The 22131-nt window shown below is 38.5% G+C and overlaps 1 protein-coding gene and 1 pseudogene across 7 annotated transcripts in view; both read right to left on the bottom strand.

Moving 5' to 3' along the window:
- Positions 1–998: 998 nt before the first annotated feature.
- LOC147828595 (large ribosomal subunit protein eL21 pseudogene) lies at positions 999–15779 on the bottom strand (annotated as a pseudogene). The gene has a single exon (XR_015450534.1). The product of XR_015450534.1 is annotated as a large ribosomal subunit protein eL21 pseudogene (transcript).
- LOC110343847 (zinc finger protein 780A-like) overlaps positions 999–22131 on the bottom strand; it is a 53680-nt gene continuing 32547 nt past the window's right edge. For all 6 annotated transcript variants that reach the window (XM_021251711.2, XM_013069059.3, XM_004874166.4 and 3 more), the window contains one exon: positions 999–22131. This exon is cut by the window's right edge and continues 10662 nt beyond it. The gene's annotated coding sequence lies outside the window, so the exon portion shown is untranslated.

Here is a 22131-nt window from a genome sequence, read left to right as displayed (position 1 = left end):
TGGGCAAAAAGGTAGCAGGATTTAAAGTTTTTACAGGAATAAACCACAAGTGGGGTTTCTCACAGAGAAGGGCTTGATACTGAGAAATCCAATTATTTGAGAGCCAACGATGCTCCCTTTTGTTCAGCAGTTCTAGGACCACATGTAAAACCTGCACAGTCAGTTCCTGACCTAAAGTCAGCTTGTCTGCTTCTTGGATCAACAGAACTGAAGCTGCTAAGGCCCAGAGACAAGGAGGCCATCCTTTTGTTACTGGATCTAAATTCTTAGACAAATACTCCACCAGTGGATTCCATGGGCCTACTTCTTGGGTCAACACTCCAAGGGCCACATGGTTTTTGTCAGTCACATATAGAGTAAAAGGCCGCTTTACATCTGGTATGCCTAGGGCTGGGGCAGCTGCCTAAGTCAATTTTAATTTCTTTAAAGCTTCCTTCTGTTCTACAATCCAATGCAGATGACTCTCCTCTTGTCTCTTTAGGGCTTCATAAAGGAGTTTAGAGATTTCTGCAAAACCCAGAATCCAAATTTTACAGAAGCCTGCCTCCCCAACAAACTCACCTGTTTGTTTGGGGTTCAGGGATGGCACTAATAACCTTTCACTTCCGAGGCAATGCATGCCCTGTGTTATTTGAAATCCTAAATATTTAACATGCTTTAACAAGCATCATTGAATTGTTTATATGAAATCTTTCTATTTTTCTTTTTCATAGGCACTCATTCCCTCTTAGTCCTCTAAGTCCTCAACAGAAGCCTCCTGAGCCTCATCCTAACTGGCAGCATTTCCACAGTACTCTGATTTTCCAGACTCTGACCAGAGTCATAGCAGGGCTGCCTCTTTGGTTGGTCTCTCAAAACCTTTCCAAATTGATTCCTGAGGCTAATAAGCTTAAGCCACATGGCCAGGCAACATCACAGCAATGACACCCCCTACCCCTGCTAACAATTTCTGTCTTACTTTTCTCTCATTGCCAAGACAAAATACCCAAAACCCAAAGTTAAAAGGGGAAAGGTTTATTTGGCTTACAGTTTGTAGAGGTTCCCGTCCATAATTGACTGGCTCCAAGGCAAGGTGACAGAGGGGCAACAGTTCATGACAGCAGAAGACAGCAAATGCAACAAGAGACCTTCACAGCATCTTTATGCCCTTTTTTTTTTTTTTGGTACTGGGTTTTGAACTCGAGTTCTTGTGCTTGCACAGCAGGTGGTGAAACCACTGAGCTAAATCCCCGGCCCTCTTTATGCCCTTTTTATCCCATCAAGATTACCAGGATTAGGATGGTGCCAAACCAATCATTCACATGTACTGATTTATTAATCATACACCTTTAACCCCAGCATCACACATTCCAGATTCAGTCACCTCTGGAACATCCCATGCTGGTAGGGGAAAGGGTTTGTGTCACCAGGCTGAGGGATCTACACTGGAGTCAGGAAATGACACAGTGAAGATCACAGCTCTCCTGATGAGAACAGCAGCCATTTCCAGCAACAGTAAGGACCTGAGCTCCTCCAACAATGACAGAATGCCCAAATTAGAATCATAAAAACCACCTGCTGCAAGCATCTCCAAGAAAATCAACAGCCAAGGATCTTCCCCTTCAGTTCTTTTTATGCCATTGGCAAAAATCCTCAGGTGGATCTTCCATGCCCAGACCATGCTGATTCTGTTCAGCTGGGCATTCCAAGTTGACAATTAGTTAATACACCACACCATATGTAAAGAACTTAGAGCATAACTATGCTGACACATCAAATAGAGAATGTCAATAAAAATTATTCAAAAACGAACAAAATGGAAATTCTGAAGTTGAAAGTACAATAACTGAAATTTAAAGAGGATAAATGGCAGATTTGGAAACTTGAAAAGAGATGGATATTATTTATGCAATCTGACAAATGCAAAGAACAAAAGGCAGTAAATTAAAACAACTGAGAAGCTTGGAAGAAATCATCAAGCATACCAACATATAATAGGAGGGCCAGTAAGAGAGAGAGAGAGAGCAAGGAAGAAAAAATGTTTGAAAAAATAATGTAAGTAGGAGGTAGTTTTGTAGTAAAATACCTGTTTATCATGTGTGAGTATCTGGGTTCAATTCCCAGCAACAAAATCATAGTGATGATAATAATAATGGCCAAACCATTCCAAGGCTGATTACACACACACAAGTGCATGGACACACACACACACACATACTCACACACCCTTTTTCATATACTAAAATCTCAACTCCAATTAGAATAGGCTTTCTTATGAACATGAACTCAAATTGTGACAAAAGGAAGCACATCAGAGTCAAACTGTCCAGAACAAATAACAAAGAGAGTATCTTGCAAGCTGCAACAGAAAAATGACTTATAATAGATGCTCAACAAAAATATCAGCTTCTAGAACTGACCCCAGTGCCGAGGAAGAGGTGACCTTTCTGGGCTGCCTTACCACTGCCCCCAGCTCCCAGGAGCAGAGCCTCCCGGGTGCCAGCAGCACAGCCCCCCCACATTGAAATGAGAAGACATGTAAACAAGCCTCAAAACCAGACTTCTAGATCACCTAAAGCAACCCTAAAGGGAAATGAGATAAAACAATCTGATACTCAACCACTTGGACTCTCTGAACTGGCAACAAAAGGGGATCTGGAAAAAATGAAATCAGAAATAATTTATCAGATAACAGCAGAGATTGTGCCCATAGTGCAAGACATGATTAATAAATCTAGAGAGGACACAGATTAAAAAACAGAGGAGCTGAGGAACATGATGGAATCCCAACATAGGAAACAAATGGAGTCCATAAAACAGATGCAACAGATTTCTAGGAGATTAAAAACTGCATTGAAAGTCTACACAGCAGGGCTGAGGATGTAGCTCAGTGGCACACTATGACTGCCTGGCAAGCACAAGTTCCTGAGTTTGATCCCTGGTACCAAAAAAAGAGAAAGTTTATACAGCAGAATGAACCAATGTGAGGACAGTTTCAGATATAGAAGATAGGATTGTAATTAGTGACCAGGAAAAGAAAAATTTCTTTAAAATAGTAAGGGACCATGAGAAATCGATCCAGCAGCTGCTAGACGATGCAAAGAAGAATCAGAGTCAATGAAGAAACAGGAGAGTGCATTTCAGGCAACATAAAAAAACTGTTCACAGAACTGATGGCAGAAAACTTCCCAAGCAGGGGAAAGAAACTTGACATACAGATAAGTGAGGCATATAGGACTCCAAATACCCTTGACCAAAAAAAAAATCTACACATGGGCATATAATAGTTAAGATTCCAGAAACCCAACAGAAGAACAAAATTGTACAAGCAGTTAGAGAAAAGAAACAAATCACATACAAAGGAAAGCCCATCAGAATCACAGCAGACTTCTCAATGCAAACCCTCAAGGCAAGAAGACCATGGAATGACGTATTTCAACCCCTAAAGGAAAACAGCCTCCAACCCAGATTGATGTACCTTGCAAAACTATCTTTCAAAATTGATGGAGAAATAAGATACTTTCATGACAAAGAGCAACTTAGGAACTTCATGAATACCAAACCAGCACTCAAAAAAATTTTAGACAATATCCTAGGAAAAGACAATGAGGATCACAACTCCCGGAAGTCCAGCAGAATGAATCCACTGGGCACAACAAGAAATTAAATGCAAAGGGGGAGAATCCAACAAAAAGAAAAAGTTATGACAATGATAAGTCAATATATATCAGTTATAGCCATCAATGTTAATGGTCTCAATTCACAATCAAAAGACATAGACTGGCAGAATGGGTCAAGAAGCAAGATCTAACAATATGCTGCACACAAGAAACACACTTAATTCAAAAGAAACTCAGACTGAAAGTTAAAGAGTAGAAAACAATACTCCATGTGACAGGAACCCAAAAAAAAAGCAGGAGTAGCTATCCTCTTTGCAGATAAAGTGAATTTCAAACCAACACTGATTAACAGAGACAAAGAAGGACACTACATCCTTGTAAAGGGAACAATCCAAGAGAAAGAGATGACAATCACAAATATCTATGCATCAAACACTAGTGTGCCCAGCTTTATAAAACAAATATTAATGGACATGAAAAATCAAATAAGCACTAATACAATAGTAGTGGGGGACCTCAATACTCCACTGTCACAAATAGATAGATCAACTAGACAAAAAATAAGCAACAAAATACTAGAACTCAATCAAATTCTTGAACAAATGAACTCAACAGATGTTTACAGAGTGTTCTACCCCACAAAATCAGAATTCACATTCTTTTCTGCTGCACGAGTCATTGTCCAAAATAGACCACATGCTCGCTCATCAAACATGTTTAAGTAAGTGCAAAGGAAATGAAGTTATCCCCTGTATATTATCAGACCATAATGTGATGAAATTGGAGATCAAAAGCAAAAGGAACTGCAAGAATTTCATAAACACATGGAAATTGAACAACACACTTCTGAATAACCAGTGGGTTACAGAAGAAATTAAAGAAGAAATCAGACAGTTCCTACAATTAAATGGCAATGACAATACAACATCAGAATCTATGGGACACAATGAAAGCAATCTTATGAAGGAAATTCATAGCAGTGAAGACTCATATTAGGAAAACAGAGTGAGTCCAATTCAACAAACTGATGTTGAACCTCAACCTTTTAGAAAAAGAAGAGCAGGACAAATCCAAAGCTCATACAAGGGAGGAAATTATAAAGATCAGAGCAGAAATCAATGCAATGGAGACCAAGAGAACAATACAAAAAATCAAGCCAAGAATTGGTTCTTCAAAAGAATAAACAAGGGCCGGGGATATAGCTCAGTGGTTCTGCCGCCTGCCTTGCAAGCACAAGGGCCCGAATTTGATCCCCAGTACCAAAAAAAAAAAAAAAAGAATAAACAAAATTGACAAACCCTTAGCCAACCTTTTTTTTTTTTTTTTTTTTTTTTTTGTGGTACTGGGGATTGAACTCAGGACCTTGTGTTTACGAGGCAGGCGGTGGCACCATCGAGCTACATCCCTGGCCCTCCTTAGCCAACCTTATCAGAAAAAGGAAAGAAAAGGTCCAAAACCATGCAATTAGGAATGAAAAGGATGAAATTACAACGGATCTAGCAGAAATCCAGACGATTATCAATACCTACTTTGATAACCTATACACCAATATGATGGAAAACAGAAAAAATGGACAGATTCCTAGATACATATGAATTACCAAAGTTGAATGAAGAAGACTTAAAAATTCTAAACAACCCAGTATCAATCAATGAAATTGAAATCGTAATTAAAATCTTACCAACTAAGAAAAGCCTGGGTCCTGATGGCTTCACTGCCAAAATCTACAAGACATTTAGAGAGGAATTACTGCCACTACTGTTTTAACTCTTCAATGAAACTGAAAGGGAAGCAATACTCCCGAAATAATTCCTGGAATGATTCTATATAGAAGACCTCTATATAGAATCATTCCTCTATATAGAAGACCTCAAGAACTCCAGCAAAAGTCTTCTAGACTTAATAACCAAATTCAGTAAAGTAGCTGGATACAAGGTCAACATGCAAAAATCAATAGCTTTCCTCTACATGAACAACAGACTCACTGAGAAATAGGGCAAACAATTCCTTTCACAATAGCATCCAAAAACTGAAATACCTAGGAATCAATCTAACAAAAGAAATCAAAGGCCTCTTCTCTGAAAATTGTATCACTCTGAAAAGAGAGATTGAAGATAATATCAGAAAATGCAAAGACATCCCTTGCTCCTGAGTAGGAAAAGCCAACATAATGAAAATGGCTATACTTCCAATACTGCTATGTAGATTTAATGCAATGCCAATAGAAATCCCAGCAACATACTTCACAGAGCTCGAGAAAACGATCCAAAAGTTCGTTTGGAACAAGAAGCATAAGCAATTCTAGGCAACAGAGACATGGCAGGGGGTATCACAATCCCCAACTTGAAACTATACTACAAAGCTACTGTGATAAAAACAGCATGGTACTTGCAAAGAAACAGACCTGAGGACCAGTGGAACAGATTAGAAGATGCAGAAACAACTCCAGAGACATTCAGCCACCTTATCTTTGACAAAGGAGCCAAACACCCTCACTGGAGGAAAGATAGCCTCTTTAGTAAATAGTGCTGGAAAAATTGGGTTTCAACTTGCCAAAGATTAAAAGTAGACCTATATCTCTCACCATGCTCTAAACTAAAATAAAAATGGATTAAAGATCAAATATTAAAACAGAAATGCTGAACCAGCTGGAACAGAGGTTAGGTAGAACTCTTGAAGACATTGCTGTTGGAAAAGATTTTATGAACAAAACCTCAGTTGTCCACGAACTAGCACAAACAATTAACAAGTGGGATCTCTTCTTACTAAAAAGCTTCTGCACAGCAAGAGAAACCACCAGCAGTATGAAGAGACAACCTACAATGTGGGAAAAAATTTTCACCTGCTGTTCCTTAGACAAAGGTCTACTATCTAGAATATATAAAGAACTTAAAAAAATCAGACCTCCCAGATTTAAAGACCCAATCCAAAAATGGGCATCTGAAATGAACAGACATTTCTCAGACAAAGAAGTAGAAATAGCAAATAAACATATGAAAAAATGTTCAACATCACTGGTCATTTGAGAGATGCCAATGAAAACAACGCTGAGATTCCACCTCACCCCAGAGAGAATGGCTGCTATCATGAAATCAACCAATAACAAATGCTGGAGGGGCTGTGGGGAAAGAGGAACCCTGCTCCACTGCTGGTGGGAGTGTAGACTGGTGCAACCACTGTGGAAATTATTATGGAGACACCTCAAAGAACTAAGACTGGAAGTCCCATTTGACCTACCTATTCCCCTGCTGGGTATCTTTCCCAAAGAATTAAAAGAATCATACCACAGTGATATATGTGCACCCATGTTCATAGCAGCACAATTTGTAATAGCTAAAACTTGGAAGCAGCCCAAATGCCCATCAACTGGAGACTGGATAAAGAAAATGTGGGTTTTTTAAAAATATAAAATGAAGTACTACTCAGCCATAAAAAATGAGAAATTAGAGACATTTATAGCTAAATGGATGCACATTGAGGCAATACTCTTAAGTGAAATAAATAGGACACACAAGTGTAAATACCGAATAGTTTCTCTAGTGTGAGAAACTGAAAGTGTAAATAAGGACTAAAATGTATAATAGGTAATGTGAAATAGGAAGAAAAGGGGCAAAGGGGAAGGGGAAGTGCGAGTGGTAGGGGAAAGGAAAGAAGGGAATGGAATTAATATGAGAAAATTTAAAAATGGAAACAAAGTCTTTGTAAATAGGGAGGAATGGAGGGGTTGAAGGGAGGGCAGGGGAAAGGGGGAAAAAATAAGAATCAAGATAGATTATGTAAAGGTGCAAATTTCCAATGATGAATGTCATTATACTGTATACCTAAAATGTACCAATAAAATTTATTTTAAAAAAGGAAAAAAAAGAATATCAGCTTCTCATGAGAAAAAACTGAGACCAAAATGCAGTTGGTAACATTAAAAGCACTGAAGAAACAAACGGAGCCAACCAGGAATTATATACTCAGCACTCTGTCTCTCAAAATACAAGTGAAAAAAAGATACAAGTTAAAGACAAAATATTTGTTGCTATCAGACCTAATGCGGAATATTAAATCAGATTATTTTTTAAAATTTATTAAGATAATCTGGGCATGGTTCTATATGCCTATAATCCTGGATACTCAGGAGGCTGAGGCAGGAGTGTTCCAAGTTTGGGTCCAGCCTTGGAAACTCAACAAGATCCTGTTGCAAAATAGAATTTTAAAAGGGTTGGTGTATAGCTCAATGGTACTCCACTTGCCTAGCATGTGTGATACTGGGTTCAATCTCTAGTATCACAAAAGAAAACCTTCAAGCTAAAGGAAGGTAATGCCAGATGGTAACTTTATTCTATCATCAAGCATACCAACATGTAACAAGATGGACAGTAGATGAAAGAAAAGAAAAAATATTTTTAAAAACTGGGCTGGGGATTTAGCTCAGTGGTTTCGCTGCCTGCTGCACAAGCGCAAGGACCCGAGTTCGATCCCTGGTACCAAAAAAACCCCCAAAACAAACAAACAAAACTAATGCAAGCTGGGGTGTATACATCAAGGAGATAATGAGCACTGATTAAGGTTAGTACTTAGGCAATGTCTTACTTGTTACTTTCTTCTTGCTGGGACAAAATACCTGACATCCACAGGTTAAATGAGGAAAGTTTTATTTTATCTTCTAGTTTGTAGAAGTTTCAGTCCATAGTTGGATGATTCCAAGGCAGGGTGACATGGCAAAGGACATGGCAGAGGAGAAACAGTCCATGGCAGAGCAGGCAGCAACAGCAGCAATGAACCTTCCCTCCCTTTTTATTGCATTTGGGCTACAAGCCTATGGGTTGGTGCTACCCACATCCAGGGTGGGCTTCTGTCTTCAGTAAATCCATTCAGGCAAACCCAGAACTATACTAAATCAATTAATGGAGTAATCCAGCACACACACCCTTAACCCCAGTATCACACACCCATGATCCAGCCACTTCCCAAAGCTGCACCTAAGAGCACAGGAGACTTTGGGGGGACATCTAGACACAAGCCATAACTGGCAAGTAAAAACACAATATAAATATAGTTGTATTATTTTATTCTGACAGAAGACAGTGTGATAAAACAATGATTATAAAATTGTATTGATGAATTTGTAATAATAAAGGTAGAATTTTTGCCACTTTGTATTACAATAATAGCACAAAGGAGGGAGAGGAGAGCATCTATATGAGCCAAATTTTAATACACTATTAACAATTAGATTTTTGTTTTCATTTACATTTGCATCACAGGGAACTGAACCCAGGGCCTCACACATGCTAGGCAAGTGCTACACCACTGAGCTATGTCTCCAGAAACTTCCTTTTAAATTTTGAGGTAGGGTTTTGCTAAGATGCCCGGGCTGTCCCAGAACTTTCAACCCTCCTGCCTTGGCCTCTGGAGTAGCTGAAATTATAGGCACGTGCCACTATTCAACTAGATTTTTTTTTTTTGGTACCAGGGATTGAACTCAGGACCTTGCACTTGTAAGGCAGGTGGCGGCACCACTTAGCTAAATCCCCAGCCCTCAACTAGATTTTTTTAAGCTACAATAGATATTGTAATTCTTAGAGCAATGAGGAAGAACACTAAATTGTTTTTCAAGGTTAAAAAAAGAAAACTGGGGGCCAGGGATTTAGCTTAGTGGTTTTGCTGCCTGCTGTGCAAGCGCAAGGACCTGAGTTTAATCCCCAGGACCAAAAAAAAAAAAAAGTAAAAAAGAAACCTGGGATGTAGTTCAGTGGTAAAACAATTGCCAAGCTTGTACAAGGCCCTGGGTTTCATCTCCAGGGTCATACACACACACACACAAACACACACACACACACACATTAAAATGATATATTATATTATATTATATTAAATATATATTTTATATTATATTTATAATATTAAATAGAAATTTAACACAAAATAAGGCAATAAAACAGGGAGGAAAGAGGAAATTAAACAACATGAGACATAAAGAAAACAGAGAAAATATAGGCAAAGTGGAACCGTATCAACAGACAACAATAAGCTAAAAATTAAAGGATGGAAAAAAGAATAAAAAAACAAGTGACTAGACAGCAGGAGTGATTATACTAAATTAAATAAAATAGAATTTTTTTGAGGGGTTACCAAGGATCGAACTCAGGACCTTGCACTTGCGAGGCAGGCAACGGAACCACTGAGCTAAATCCCTGGCCCTAAAATAGAATTTTTAAAGTTACTATTATCAGGTGTGGTGGCATTTCATACTCTGAGAGGCTGAGACAGAAGGGTCACAAGCTGGAGCATAACCTTGGCAGTTTAACGACTTAGCAAGACCCTGTCTCAAAATAAAATATAAAAAATGCTGGGGATGTAGCTCACTGAGAAGGTCCTGGATTTAATCCCTAGAACTAAAATAAAAAAAAAAAGAGGTTACTAGTGACAAAGGGATATTTAATGATAAAAGGGTGAATGCCTCAGTAAAATACAATTATGTACAAATATGTCCCTAACAACAGAACACCATATATATAAGATGAAGTGAAAAACAAGGAAAATGGATAATTTAATAATAGAAGATGGAGATGTTAACACCCTATGCTCCATAACTGATATAATCAGGAAGGATGTAGAAGTTTTAAACACGATTAACTAATATTTATTCAACACATACCAATCTCTAAACAAACAATATATTAAATCAGTAAAGGCAAACATTTTAGAGCTTTCAATGATACAGCCTGTTGCAGCACACATGCCACAAGTTCATCAGCACTGTGCTAGACCATAAAACAACTAATAAATTTTTCTACATCCAAAGGAATATTTACTTGACAGAAATAAAAAGTATTATGACTGAAGAGAGAGAACACTGGTTAGTGAAGTCTAAAGCTCATACACTTTTAAAAAGCTGTTAAGTAGGGGGCTGGGGATTTAGCTCAGTGGTTTTGTCTCCTGCTGTGCAAGCACAAGGACCCAAGTTCCATCCCTGGTACCCCCCTCCTCCAAAAAAAAGCTGTTAAGCTGAGTGTGGTGGTGCATGTCTGTACAGAAATCCCAGCACTCTGGAGCTGAGGCAGGAGGATTGCCAGGAATCCCAGCACTCTGGAGCTGAGGCAGGAGGATTGCCAGGAGTTCAAGGCCAGCCTGGACTACGTAGTGAGTTAAAGGCTAGCCTGAACTACATAGCGAGACCCTGTCTCAAAAACAAAAAGCAAGTGGGCTGGGGATTTAGCTCAGTGGTTTCACCGCCTGCTGTGCAGGTGCGAGGACCCAAGTTCGATCCCCAGTACCAAAAAAAAAAAAAAACCACCAAGGACATAGCATCAAGCTATTCAATTGGGCTGGGGATTTAGCTTAGTGGTTCCACTGCCTGCCTCACAAGCGGAAGGACACGAGTTTGATCCCCGGTACCAAAAAAAAGCAAGCTGTCATGCTACAAACATCACAAAATGAAAAAATAAAATCAATGTTTTGGCCAGGGATTTAACTCAGGTTCCAGTGCCTGCGTTGCAAGCGCAAGGTCCTGAGTTCGATCCCCAGTACAAAAAAAAAAAGTTTTGATTATTAAACCAAGAACACTGCTAGAAAACTCCTTTTTTCTATTATCTAGCTTTCATTTTGCTTTTTATTTATATTTGAGTCTCATATAAGAGAAACCACGCAATATTTAAGCCTGTGTGTCTGATTTATTTCACTTAATATTATGGTCTCAAGGTGCATCTATTTTCATATTAATGACTCAAGTTTACCTGTCTTTATGGCGGAGTAGTACTCCATCGTGTATAAATACCACATTTTCTTTATCTAGCCATCTGTTGATGGACATATAGGCCACTTCCGAGATTTAGCTATGGTGTATTGTGCTGCTATGAACACAGGTATATAGGTAATCACTGTAATATGACTTCTTTAACTGTTTCAGGAAGACACCTAGAAGGGGAATGGCTGGGTCATTGGAATTTCTACACTTAGTTTTTTGAGGCATCTCCATATTGATTTCCATAGTGGTTGTACTAGTTTACATTCCCACCAACAATGTAGATGAGTTCCTTTTTCTTGGCAGCATTGGCAGTTTTTGTTATTATTTGATTTCTTGATAATAGCCATTCTTTCTGGTGTAAGATGGATTACTATTACTAGTAGTAGTGGTATTTTAATTTGGATTTCTCTAATGGCCAGTGATGTTAAACATTTTTTCAAATATTTTTTGTACTTCTGAGAAGTATCTATTCATTTCAGTGGCCTATTTTTTCATTGGGTATTTTGTTTTAGGGGGTCTAATTTTTTGTGTGTTTGTTTTGTTGTTGTTGTTTTGTTTTTGTACCTGGGATCGAACTCAGGACCTTGTGCTTGCAAGGCAGGCAGTGGCACCACTGAGCTAAATCCCCAGGCCTGCATTCTTTAGATATTCTACATATTAGTCCTCTGAGGAATAACTGGCAAATATTTTTCCATTCTGTAGGTTGTTCAGTCACTCTATTGGTTGTTTCCTTTACTATGCAGAAGATGTTAATTTGATATGATCCCATTTGTTGATGCTTCATATTATTTCTCATGCAACTGGGGGTCTGTTAGGAGGACCTTGCCTACATCTATTTTCAAGAGTTTTACTTATTTTGTCTTCCAGCAGATTATTTCTATTTTAGTACAGTGATGCCTCAATTCAAGAACTTAATTTGGGGCCAGGGATTTAGCTCAGTGGCACCATGCCTATCTCGCAAGTGCAAGGTCCTGAGTTCGATCCCCACTACCACAAAAACAAAGAACTTAATTTGTTTTATGATTTTAGGGAAGATTGTTGCATTTGTGTTTGTGTGGAGAAGATGGCCATGGTCGTATTTGTCACCAGATGTGAGTTTGCTAATGGAAGCAAACTTTTGCCAAATGCTTTTGTGAACTGCATTGTTTGCAAATAGAAGCATTCATAAACCAACGTATTACTGTATTTGGATCTTTGATCCATTTTTAGTTTAGTTTAGTACCTGGTGAGATATATGGGTCTAGATTCAATCTCCTGCATATGGATAGACAGTTTTCCCAGCACCATTCATTAAAGAGGCTATCTTTCCTCTAGCATAAGTTTTTGACTTCCTTGTCAAAGATCAAGTAACTAAATGTGCCTGGAGTTGTTTCTGCATCCTCTATTTTGTTGCATTTCCACATGTCTGTTTTGTTACCAATACCATGCTGCTTTTATCACTATAGCCTTGTAGTACAATTTGAAGTCTGAGATTGTGATTCCTCCAGCCTTGCTCTTGTTGCTCAGGATTACTTTGGCTATTCTAGGTCTCTTCTGGTTCCATATGAATTTTAGGATTGTTTTCTCTACTTATGTGAGGAATGCTATTGGTATTATTGGGATTTCATTAAATCTGTACATCTGTTTTGGAAGTATGGCCATTTTGACTGTATTGGTTCTGCCTATCCAGACACAAGGGATATCTTTCCATCTGATATTCACTTAGATTTCCTTTTCCAGAGTACTGTAGTTTTCATTGTAGAAGTCTTTAACTTCTTTGATTAGCTCAATTCCTAATAATTTAATTTTTCTTGATGCTATTGTGAAAGGTATTGTTTCCATAATTTCTTTCTGGGTGAGATTATTATTGGTATACAGGAATGGAATTGATTTTTGAGTGTTGACTTCATATCCTACTATACTACTGAATTTGGTTATTAATTCTGGGAGTCTTTTAGTAAATTTTTTTAGGTTTTCTATGTAGAGGATCATGTCATCTGCAAATAATGATAATTTGACTTCTTTCTTACACATAGTCCTTTTATTTCCTTCCCTTGCCTGATTGCTCTGATTAATGTTTCAAGAACTACAGTGGCACCTTGGTTTACAAACTTAATTTATTTTATGATTTTGGGGAAGATGGCTACATTTGTGTTTGTTTGGAGAAGATGGCCAGGGTCATGTTTGTCACCTAATGCAGAGTTTGAGAACAGAAGCAAAATTTTGCTCAACGCTTTTGTTTGTAAACCAAAATGTTTGCAAACAGAAGTGTTCGTGAACAAAATATTGTATATTGAACAGGAGTGGTGATAGTGGACATCCTTGTCTTGGTTGTGATTTTCAAGGGAAAGTGTTGTTTTTCCCCATTTAATATAGTATTAGCCATTGATTTGTTATAAATGGCTTTTATCAAGTTGAAATAAGGTCCTTCTAAATTTATTTTCTTGAGAGTTTTCTAAAAATCACGAATAGATGTTGGATTTGTCAAAGGCTTTTCTACATTGAGAATTGTGTGGTTTTTGTCCTTGCTTCTGTTTATGTAGTATATTTATTGATTTGCAAATGTTGAACCATCCCTGCATCTCTGGGATGAATCCTACTTGATCATGACGTATGATGTTTTGATGACTTGTTGCATTCTGTTTGCCGGTACCTTGTTGGAGATTTTTTGTATCTGTCTGTTTTCATTAAAGAGATTGGTCTGTCATTCTCCTTTTGGGTTGGGTCCTTACCTGGTTTTGGAATCAGGGTAATGACAGCTTCCAGGAATGACTTTGAGAGTGCTCCTTCCCTAATGATTTCCTAAAAGAGTTTGTAGAATTTGGCAGTGAATCCACCAGGACCTGGGCTTTTCTTGATTGGTATTTTCTTATTACATCTTCAATTTCATTACCTAATATTAGATTATTTGGGATTTTTATATCTTCTTGATTCAGCTTTAGTAGTTCCTATGTATCTAGGAATCTATTTCTTCTAAATTCTCTATTTTATTAGAGTACAGATTTTCAAAGTAGTAATTTCCAAAGTACTAATGATTTTCTGGATTTCAGCACAGTTCATTAAGATTTCACCTTTTGGGGCTGGGGATTTAGCTCAGTGGTTCCGGTGCCTGCCTCGAAAGCACAAGGTCCTGAGTTCGATCCCCAGTACCAAAAAAAAAAAAAGATTTCACCTTTTTCATTTCTAATTGCATGTATTTGGGTCTTTTTATTTCCAGTTTTGGTAAAATTGGCTAGGGGTTTGTCTATTTTGTTTATTCTTCAAAGAACCAGTTCTTCAAGTCATTGAAAAAAAAATATATATATATGCCTCCACTTCCTTAATTTCTGCTCTGATCCTTATAATTTCCTTCCTTGTACTAGCTTTGGAGTATTATTTTTTAAGGACCTTGAGGTGTATCATTAAGTTGCTTATTTGAGTTCACTCTGTTTTGTGATGTGGGCATCCACAGTTATAAAATTCCCTCTTAGAACTGTTTTTATTTTGTCTTATAAATTCTGGTATATTCTACTGGTATTATCATTTGATTCTATGAAATGTCTAATTTCTTCCTTGATTTCTTATGACACATTGATTTTTTTGAGTACTGTTTAGTTTCTATACATTTTTTTTTGCTTTTAAACTATTTAACTGAAATGCCATATACTGACTTCCATTTATTTTGATACATCTTGTCCCCAAGGTGATTTAGAGGATCTTCAAGCCAATATAAATGTTTCATAAATATTTGGCCATTTGAGTATACATCTGCACAGTACCTCACATCTTTCAGCAAGAAAAACACTAAAAAGTAAAGACCTGACACAATTAACTGAGTATAATGAGAATCTGCTCCAAATATTTGTTTCTCTGAGGTAAAGGCACCACACACCTGTTCAATTAAGAAAACCATCCTTACAACACAGGATGATTTTTTATTTTGAAGTAGGGATTAGGGCACTCCGCCGCTAATTAGATGCTGCGTGGCAGAGCTACATCCCCAGCTTATGCCATGAATTCATAGGGAATAGGTTCCAAGAAGTCAGGCTCCTTCCCATTGGTTTTCACAAAATGTGCTTCTCTGGGTGGGGCAGGCTGGTGCTTCAGTTGAACCCAGGTACCTTTCTCTTTGGCTTCTTTCTTTTTCTGATCATTTTCCTTGACCCGTTTCAGGAAGTTATCTCGACTCTTTGAGTGTTTAATATGCTCAATATGCACATTAATCCTCTTGGCAAGTATCTTGCCCTTAACTTGCTTGTTTACAATAATGCCAACAGTATGCTGGGTAACATTGTAGACTCTTCAGTTTTGCCATGGTAACATTTGTGTGGCATTCCTTTTTGAACAGTACACATTCCCTTGATGTCTACAATATCACCCTTTTTGTAGATTCGCATGCATGTGGCCAAAGGAACCCCATGTTTTCTAAAAGACCTAGAGAACATATACCGGGTTCCCCTCCTCTTTCCCTTTGTGTTCGTCATTTTGGCAAATTACTGAAAGATGGCGGTTCCGGCTGAAAGGAAGGAGGTGGGCCTGTGGGCTGCCCGCGGCACTGCCTGAAGGAAGCGCCAACTGGAATTGGCTTTTCTAAGCAAGGAAGTCGTCCCTGACAACCGAGAGACTCCCTAGGATACAGTACTATCCTCTGCTGCAAACGAGATAGAATCAGCCAATACAAGCTGACACTTGGAGTGTATCAGACAGCCCGGAAAGGGGCCTTCAAAGGCGTCAACAGGACGCCGACGTCCAGTTTCCATACATTTTAATAATTTCTGTGGTTAGCTCAGTGTCACCACGCCTGCCTCGGAACCACAAGGTCCTGAGTTTGATCCCCGGTACTGAAAATAATAAATTTTTGTGGTTGCTTTTGTCATTGATTTCTAGTTTCATTGCACTGTGATCTAATAATACACATTGTGTAATTCCAATTCTTTTGCATTTACTTAAGCTTGCTTTATGGGCTAGCATGTGGTTTATTTTGGAGAAAGTCCTGTGTTCTGCTGAGAAGAATGAGTATTCTGTGATTGTTGGGTGGAGCACTCTGTAGAGTGGGTTTAACTGATATTTCTTTGATTTTTTGTCTAGTTGATCTATTTGTGACAGGGACCCTGTCTCTAAAAAGAAAAAGAAAAAAACATCATCCCAGTACTATTCCCTTTCTAATTCGTGATGTCATAATTTTGTTATGCTTACTTTTTTTCTTAATCAGACTTACTGAAATATTTTTTAAATATACATGAAATCTTTTTTCCTGTTAATCTTCATTTTTGCTGTGTGTTGACTGCTTCCTTATATTGGTCTAAGGTATTGTTTATTTTAAAGCTTCTATACTTGAAGACTTAAAGTTTATCAATTGCTCATGTGCCAGGCACAGTATGGGCACTGGAGTTAAAATGCTGAATAAAAAGCAAGTTCTACTTGACACACTCTTGGCCTTTTACATACACTTAAGGGTACTACTAGTTTTGTACTGAATACAGCTTCAGCCACATCACCCAAGTTGAATAACATTGATACTTTAGTGGCATTCATTTCAGAGTCTGTTTCAATTCTTATTTTATATTTGACCCAAAGGTAAGCTACATGATCACAAATATTCAGAGAGGTGACAGTCTCTTTGCATAAATTACTTAACCACTACAAACTCAATCTTTACAATGAAGTTAAGGCAGCTACCATCTTACTCAAATGATCACAATTAACTTCACTAATAATGTGGTAGCTGGTACCTCAATGTTTTCTGGTATGTTACAATATGATAAAAACAACCTACAAATTACCCTTTTCCAATTATTTATTCTGAACTTAGTGGAATGTCTATACTGAATTTCCCTTTACAGAAAATTCAGTGATTAGGGGAAGGCAGAATCTGGAATGGATTCTCCTTACAAAACATAGATATAGCTGGGAGCTGTTGGGCACACCTATGATTCCAGCACTCTGGGAGGCTGAGGCAGGAGGTTTGCAATTTAAGAGCCCAGCCTGGGCAACTTAGTGACTTCATGAGATCCTGGCTTTAAAAAAAATTGCTGCCAGTGGAAACTGCATCACATTCCTGCTGGAACCGAAGAGCAGGAAAGGCTAAGTGACAACTGGCTGCCCACACACTGCTCCCCCTGGTTCCCAGATGAGCAACACAAAGGAAAGAAGGGCAAAAGGCACACAGCCTCTGCTCTGTCCATAGGCCACACAGCCAAACTGGTCACCATACATAGGTTGAGAAATCCTCTTTTTTGTTTTGCGTTTTGTTTTGTTGAGACAGGGTTTCACTATGCAGTGCAGGCTGGTCTTGAATGTACAGCAATTCTTTTATTAGCCTGCTGAGTGCTGGGATTACCAACATGCCCCACCAAGAAAATCCTCTTTTGCCAGTGCAATTTACCTCCTTGGCAGAAAGGAAACTTTGGGGAGTTTTTGTTTTGTTTTTTAGGTGTGTGGGGAGGGTTGCAAGACTGGGGATTTAACCCAGGGCTTTTGCACTGAGCTGCATCCCCAGGCTGTTTTTGTTTTGTTTTTTTTTGAGTCAGAGTCTTGCTCAATCACTAAGTTGCCCAGCCTGCGCTCAAATTTGTGATCCTCCTGCCTCAGCCTCTCAGGGTGCTTCGATTACAAACATATGTCACCATGCCTGGCTTTCTTTTTATTAAGACTTTTTTTGTTATACCTCTATGGTCTGAAGAAAATATAAATTTTTTTTCCTTTTCTTTCTCCCTTTTTTTGTACCAGGGATTGAACTCAGGTCGTTGCACTTGTGAGGCAGGCAGCAGAACCACTGAGCTAAACCCTTGGCCCTCTTTCTTCTTAATATTTAACTTTAACTATTCTTTTCTGTCTCCTACCCACCTCCTTTAAATCATTGATTGGACCTCTTCTCCTTTAAACTTTTTTCTTTTGGGCAGCATTGGGTATTGAAGCCAGGACCTTCACAATGAGCTACATTTCTAGCCTGCTTTTATTTTTTATTTTGAGACAAGGACTAAATGCTTGATGCTGGGCTTGAACTAGCAATGCTCCTGCCTTAGCCTCCCAGAGTACTGGCATTATAGGTGTGCAGCAATATAATTTTTTTTCCTTTTTTTTTTTTTCAGTACCGGGAATCAACTCAGGACTTTGTGCTTGCCAGGCAGGCACAGTGCCACTGAGCTACATCCCTAGCCCTCTTTTCTTCCTTTTTAAATCTCTAATTGAAACTTTTCTTCTCTCTCTTTTCTTCTAATTTTTCCCTTTTTAATTTCTAGGATTTTCTTGTACAGTATTTTTAATTTAAAAATTCTTATCTTTAATAATTTCTTAGTACCTTCTATGTTATTTTTGCCCCTCTCTTTTCTATTGTTATTGATGCTATGGAACAACTATTAGTTGTTTCTAGTTGGTTATTACTATGTCTCCATACTTGGGTCTGTTTATACATAGTGGTTGCCACTGCCACTTATTTCCTTCTGAGTATTGCTGGGGATAAATCCTAGCACCATATGCATGTTGGATGGATGTTTCTGTTGAGCAACATCCCCACACCAGTTGTGAAAAATTACATTGCAGTCCATCCACAACCTAGACTCACTCATAACTACAGAGGTTCTACCCTATATATGTACTTGCCTAACAATACCTGCCTGAAATTCCAGAGGGTCTCTCTTGAAAGACCTTTGCTCTGACTTAGGCTCTGACACAGCACACACACACTGACCCAAGACCTATTAATCATAGCCAAAGAAGCCATATAGAAACAAAACTAAGATATCCATTTAGAATTAAACCCAACACTACACACACTGATTTCCCTGGGTATATCATTAAGAGAAGGCTGCTCATTAAGGCACTCACATAAAAGTGAAAGTTTGATCACAAAAGATGTTTAAATCTCAACACAGAAACACAAGAAATATGAAAAAAATGAGACAACATGCAACCTTGGAAATAAATATCTCCCTAGAAACTAACTTTGAAGATGTCAAAGTAGATGAAATGCTAAGGAATTCAAATGATTAATTTTTTAAATGGTCAGTGAATCTAAAGATAATGTAGTCAAGCAACCGTGTGAATTAAGACAATGCAGAATATAAAAGTATAATAAAGACAGATTCTGAAAGAAAAGCTCAATAACTCAAAAATCTCAGTTAAAAGCCCTACCAGTGGATTAGATCACGTGGAAGAAAGAATATCAGAGCGTGATGACAAGGTGAAAAAACTATCAAAGTCAGTAATAAGAAACTATGAATAGGACAAATACAGTCTCTCATGTAACATTAAAAAAAGACCAAACTTGTGAATCATGGGTCTAGAAGGAGTTGACCTACAGGCTAATAATGGTATATAAAATCTTATTTATTGAAATGATAGCAGAAAATCCCCCCAAATCTTGAGAATATGCACATCCACATACTGGAGACATTTAGAATCTTAAATAAACATTACCAGAAAGTAATCTCTCCACAACATATTAGTTAAACTGCCAAAAGTACAGGACAAAAAATATCAAAAGCTCCAACAGAGAAGTGCACAGTCAAACCTATCAGAATAACGGATTTCTCAGCAGAAACTCTAAAGGCCAAAGGGGCAGGGAAAGATGTACTTGAAGTCCAAAATGAAAGTAACTTTCTACCTAGATTAGTACAGCCAGCAGAATCAAAGAAATATCACAAATTCGTTGGGGTTCTTTTGTCAGTTCAGAGAAAAATCGTAAGTTGGCAAAGTGCAGCTCTGCTAGTGGCTCCTGGCTTTGAGTGCCAATAGCCCTCAGCCCATAGGGTTATAGCTTTGGGCACTTATGCCACCAGTCAACACTGGTTAATGCCTGACACTGTTGGTCAGCAATGGTTGGTTGCTGGTCTCTGCCACTGCTGGCTAATGCCAGTTAATGCTGGAAATCATTAGTTAAATGCTGGTTTCGAGTTTGTCACTGATCTTTGTGGTGGGTGGTCTCTGGAGTTCTTCAGGGCTTACAGCCCCTAGTGTTTATATCTCTTTTTAAAGTGACTGTCCTGTCCATACTACTCAGGATAAGAATCCTGAGATTTACAGGACTATCAGAGTGAGGTTTTATTTGAACAGGACTTGTGCTGCATCACAGGAGGGTCACTGCACAAGAGTCCATTTAGACCAACCAGAGAAAATTAAGAAGAGTGCCATTTATCTGGCAGTAGCAGGGCTGTGATTGGCCCAAATCTGAGCCTGCTAATTGGTCCAGTCAAGTCTGATTGATGCAAATTAGTCTAAGTTTAAGTCTCCTGATTCAAACTTACTGAATGATCCAAATTCAATTCTGCTTAAAATTTAAGCACACTAGCCAAGTGTAGTGGTGCATGCCTGTCATCCCAGCACTCAGGAGGCTGAGGCAGGAGGATCACTAGGAATTTGAGACCAGCCTGGGCTACATAGCAAGACCCTCTTCTCAAAAAAACCAAACAAAGGGGCGGGGATTTAGCTCAGTAGTTCTGCCACGTGCCTCACAAGCACAAGGTCCCAAGTTCGATCCCTGGTACCAAAAAAAAAAAAAAAGAGGAAAAAATTTAAGCCCACTATGGTCAGGATAGTCATCTTCCAGAGCAGGTGCTAAGCATCCAGGATGGTTGCAGCTGTCATGGCAGCAGCTCAGCAGAACAGCCAGAGACACAGGCTGCTTGATTGACAGCTACCATATCTCCATGAAAAATGGGGAGATTCAGGGGCCAGGGATTTAGCCCAGTGGCACCATGCCTGCCTCACAACTGCTAGGTCCTGAGTTCAATCCCCAGTACCAAAAAATAAAAATAAAAATGGGGAGATCCAAGCCAGTAAATCTTCAGGAGGGCTGTGTTAACCATAGTTTACTAGGGCTTGGAGATGTTGGGGATGTTAATAATGGACCTAGATCCACTCTTGATCTCTGCCACTTTAAGAGTGGTTTCCTACTACTGCTTTAGAGAGGCGGCAGCAGCATCTGGGACAGTGTGACCAGGGGAAAGGCATGATTACTGACAGCTGAGCCATACAGTAACATGAAGAGAGGGAGGAAGAACAATGAGGCAAGTTGTATAAGTTTATCCTGAGAAGACTGATAGAGAGTGAAGGAAAGCAAGGGGAGGGGCATGGCAGTTGTCAATGCCAAACCATGCCCTATTCTGGCCATCACAAGAAAAAGAGGAAAGGCAGGTACTTGTCTGTCTCACAAAAAACTTCCAAGAAAGTCATAAACAAAAAGAATTCATGATCGCTAAACTAGCATTACAGAAGACACTCAAAGGACTCATACACCCAGATGAGGAAGTAAGATAAACACAACCACAAGAGCATGGGAAAGAACAGATCTCTTTTATGAGTAGATAAGCCAATGGGAAGGAGGAAAGAATCAAACAATTGTTTCAATAAACCACAAAACCTCTAAGATGAATAACAGAAAGAAATGAACATAGATTATTTTAATGAAATATTAGGAATTAGTATATGTCTTTCAGTAATAACCCTGAATGTAAATAGTCTGAATTCTCCAAATAATACTAGGTGATTGGATTAAATAACAAATCACAACTCTTTGTTGTCTTCAAGAAACTCAACTTACCAGCAAAGACATACACAGACTGAAAGTAAAAGGATGGAGACTGATATTCCAATTGAATGGAATGTGAAAGCAAGCAAGACTAGATATACTCATTGTCAACAAAATTGTTTCATGCCAAATTCAATCAAAAGGGATAAAAGAGGTCACTACAGATTGATAAAGGAAATAACCCATCAAGAAGATATAACAATTATAAATATGTATGCACCAAATATTGGAGCACCAAATTTTATAAAACAAACACTGCAGGACATAAGAGTCCTTAATATAATAATAGTGGGCAACTTAAATATCCT

This window comes from Heterocephalus glaber, unplaced genomic scaffold (assembly GCF_053883595.1).
Source record: "Heterocephalus glaber isolate CG9 unplaced genomic scaffold, H.glaber_assembly_v1.0 deba00001002, whole genome shotgun sequence".
Taxonomy (NCBI): Eukaryota; Metazoa; Chordata; class Mammalia; order Rodentia; family Bathyergidae; genus Heterocephalus; species Heterocephalus glaber.
The sequence above is the reverse complement of the archived record's forward strand: the minus strand, read 5'-3'. Positions and strand labels throughout refer to the sequence as shown.